The sequence below is a fragment of the Micromys minutus genome (genome assembly GCF_963924665.1).
Source record: "Micromys minutus genome assembly, chromosome: 1".
Taxonomy (NCBI): domain Eukaryota; kingdom Metazoa; phylum Chordata; class Mammalia; order Rodentia; family Muridae; genus Micromys; species Micromys minutus.
Window position 1 is genome coordinate 198,054,296 of NC_137969.1, and position 4,701 is coordinate 198,058,996.

Here is a 4,701-nt window from a genome sequence, read left to right on the forward strand (position 1 = left end):
TCCAAATGATATAAAATACCTTGGTGTGACTCTACCCAAGCAAGTGAAAGATTTGTATGACAAGAACTTCAAGTTTCTGAAGAAAGAAATTGAAGATTTCAGAAGATGAAAAGATCTCCCATGCTCCTGAATTGATAGGATTAATATAATAAAAATGACCATCTTGCTAAAATCAATCTAGAGATTCAATGCAATCCCCATCAAAATTCCAACTCAATTCTTCATAGAGTTAGAAAGAGCAATTTGAAAATTTATTTGAAATAACAACAAACCCAGGATAGATAAAAACTATTCTCAACAATAAAAGAACTTCTGAGGCAATTACCATCCCTGACCTCAAGGTGTATTACAGAGCGATAGTGATAAAAACTGCATGGTGTTTGTATAGAAGACAGGCAGGTAAATCAACAGAACAGAACTGAAAATCTAGAAATGAACCCATACAATCTATGGTCACTTGATCCTTGACAAAGGAGCTAAAAATCATTCAATGGAGAAAAGACAGCATATTCAACAAATGGTGCAGGTTCGACTGGCACTCAGCATGCAGAAGAATGCAAAGGGATCCATGTTTATCAACCTGTACAAATCTCAAGTCCAACTGAATCAAGAACCTCCACATAAAACCAGATACACTCAAACTCATAGAAGAGAAAGTGGGGAAGAGCCTTGAACACATGGGCACTGGGTAAAATTTCCTGACCAGAACACAAATGGAATTCTGTTTCTGGGGTTGCACAAATCAAATGAACAGTGGAGGTGCTCTCCTAAGACTCCAAAATAATTCCATGATGTGTACAGCCTTCCCAGGCAGGGGCCAAAAGTCCTTTCCCTCACATCTGTCCTCAGATGACATTTTATGTTTCACCATAACTTTACAGGCTCAGGGTGAAACTTTTGACAATCAGGAATTAATTCAAACAAATTTCTGAGGTAAAGAAGGAGATACCATTTGTGGTATGGCTGAAAATTCTAAGTGAATTTTCAGCTTACCACACGCTAGTGACACATTAATCTGCTACAATTGCTAATATTTTCCTATGACATTGTTCCTTTCATTTTTAAAGGTTTTATGTTCAATCATTCACCATGATCAAGTAGGCTTCATCCCTGGATGCAGGGATGGTTTAATAAATGGAAATGCATCAATGTAATCCACCATATAAACAAACTCAAAGAAAAAAATCATATGGTTATCTCACTAGATGCTGAGAAAGCATTTGACAAAATTTAATACCCCTTCATGTTAAAATTCTTGGAAAGAACAGGAATCCAGGGCCCATACCTAAACATGATAAAAGCAATATACAGCAAACCAAAGCCAACATCAAACTTAAGGTGGGAAACTTAAAGGAATCCCATTAAATTAGGAACTTGACAAGGCTGTCCACTCTCCCCCTACCTGTTCAATATAGTACTGGAAGTCCTGGCCGGAGCAATTAGACAGCAAAAGGAAATCAAAGGGATACAAATTGGAAAGGAAGAAGTAAAAACATCACTATTTGCAGATGACATGATAGTGTACTTAAGTGACCCCAAAAATTCCACCAGAGAACTCCTACAGCTGATAAACAAGTTCAGCAAAGTGGCTGGATATAAAATTGACTCAAACAAATTAGTAGTCTTCCTCTGCTCAAAGGACAAACATGTGGAGAAAGAAATTAGGGAAAAGATACCCTTCAGGATAGTCACAAAAAATATGAAATACCTTGATGTGACTCTAACTAAGCAAGTGAAGGAACTGTATGACAAGAAGTTTACACCTCTAAAGAAGGAAATCGACGAAGATCTCAGAAAACGGAAAGATCTCCCATGCTCATGGATTGGAAGGATCAACATTTTAAAAATGGCCATCTTACCAAAAGCAATCTACAGATTCATTGCAATCCCCATCAAAATTCCACCCCAATTCTTCATTGAGTTGGAAAGATCAATGTGCAATTTCATCTGGAATAACAAAAGACCTAGAATAGCGAAATCCATCCTCAACAACAAGAAAACATCTGTGGGAATCACTATTCCTGACCTCAAGCTATATTACAAGGCAATTGTGCTGAAAACTGCATGGTACTGGTACAGAAATAGGCTCGTGGATCAATGGAATAGAATAGAAGATCCAGAAATGAGCCCTCGCATATATGGTCACCTGATTTTTGACAAAGGAGCTGTAAACATTCAATGGAAAAAGGACAGCCTATTCAACAAATGGTGTTGGTCTAACTGGCACTCAGCAAGCAGAAGAATGAAAATAGACCCGTTCTTATCTCCTTGTACAAAGCTCAAGTGCAAGTGGATCAAAGATCTCCACATTAAACCAGGTACACTGAAACTATTAGATGAGAAAGTAGGGAAAACCTTAGAACACATAAGCACAGGAGGAAATTTCCTATACAGAACACCCATGGCTCATGCTCTAAGATCAAAGATTGACAAATGGACTTAATGAGATTGCAAAGTTTCTGTAAGGCTAAGGACACTGTCAAGAAAACAAAACAGCAACCAACAGAGTGGGAAAAGATCTTTACCAACCCCACTTCAGATAGAGACCTAATGTCCAAGGTATACAAAGAACTCAAGAAGCTAGACACCAGAGAACCAAACAACCTTATTTAAAAATGGGGTACAGAATTAAACAAAAAGTTCTCAATTCAGGAATATCGAATCGCTGAGACGCATCTAAGAAAGTGCTCGACATTATTAGCCATCAGGAAAATACAAATCAGAACAACCCTGAGATTCCACCTCACACAAGTCTGATTGGCCAAGATCAAAAATTCAGATGACAGAAGATGCTGGTGAGGATGTGGAGAACGGGGAACACTTCTTTACTGTTCGTGGGTTTTAAAACTGGTACAACCACTCTGGAAATCAGTCTGGTGATTCCTCAAAAAATTAGACATAGTACTACCTGAAGACCCAGTTATTCTACTTCTGGGCATTTACCCCAGAGACGCTCCAATATACAACAAAGACACATACACCACAATATTTATAGCAGCTCTATTTATAGCCAGAAGCTGGAAAGTACCCAAATGTCCTTCAGTAGATGAATGGATACAAAAGTGTGGTACATAGACACAATGGAGTACTACTCAGCTATCAGAAACAATGACTTTATAAAATTCTTAAGAAAATGGATGCATCTAGAGAATATCATCCTGAGTGAGATAACCCAGTCACAAAAGAACAGATATAATATGCAGTCACTGATAATTGGATTCTAACCCCAGAAAGCTCTGAACACCCCAGAAACAACTCACACCCTGTATGAAGTTCAAAGGAAAAAAAACATTATGCTTAATCATTACACACCAAGAAAATTTTGACTAATTCCAGGTTATATCCTGTTTTACATGTACTTTATGCTCATTGTAACTAGTAAGATCTTAACGCATACTATCAAACCTTTAAAAAAAAAAAAGCCAATAGAGGCTGAGCAACTGCGATTGGGAACAGAAAATTAGAACTTCTGTTTCCACCCGGAGGCGACTTCCAGACGCAGAGCAGAGCCTGGCCTACCTGCCACGCGGAACGGTGGCTCATAGAGGCTGAGCAACTGGTGAGTGGGAGACCTAGATCTCAGGGGAGCAGAGAGATCTCTGCGGAGTGCACAGGGAAAGTGCACCCCCTGCCTTGCCCTGCCCTGCTGTGCCTGATCCAGCAAACAGAAACAGAACTTTGGAACTTCTGCTCACACCCGACGACTCTGAGGCATAAAACAGGGCTCGACCCATCTGACACCTGAACCAGTGGAGAACCAGAGACACAGACCAGAGACAAGGAAAAGGCAAGAACATATCACTGACAACAAAATGGCAAGAGGAAAGAGAAAGAGTATATCCCAAGGGAACCAAGACAATCTAGCAACACCAGAGCCCAGCTCTCCCATAACAGCAAACATCGGAATTCCAAACACTCCAGAAAAAGAAGACACAGACCTGAAATCATACCTCAAGATGCTAATAGAGATACTTAAACAAGATAGGGAGGAAAAGCAAAAAGATTCAGAAGCTTTTAAAGAAGAAACAAGAAAAACACTCAAAGAAATCAAAGAACTAGAGGAAAACAGAACCAAAGAAATAAAGGAATGGAAGAGGGAAATTAAAACAGAGATTGACACAATAAAGCAAACACTAAAAGAGATAACCCTAGAGTCAGAACACCAAAAAAAGAAATCAGGAGTCACAGAAGCAAGCATTTCCAATAGATTACAAGAGATCGAAGAGAGAATCTCGGGGGCAGAAGACAACATTGCAAACATAGACAAAACAGCCAGAGAAGATGCAAAAAACAAAAAGCTCCTAACCCAAAATGTCCAGGAAATCCAAGACACAATGAGAAGACCGAACCTGAGGATAATAGGAATAGAAGAGGGAGAAGAGTATCAACTAAGAGGCACAGTAAATATCTTCAACAAAATCATAGAAGAAAACTTCCCTACCCTCAAGAATGAGATGACCACGAGCATAAAAGAAGCCTTCAGAACTCCAAATAGGTTGGACCAGAAAAGAAATACCTCCCGACACATAATAGTAAAAACATCAAGTTCCCAAAGTAAAGAAAGAATACTAAAAGCAGTAAGGGAAAAAGGTCAGGTAACATATAAAGGCAGGCCAATCAGACTCACACCTGATTTCTCAACAGAGACTATGAAAGCTAGAAGAGCCTGGACAGACATCATGCACTCCTTACGAGAGCACA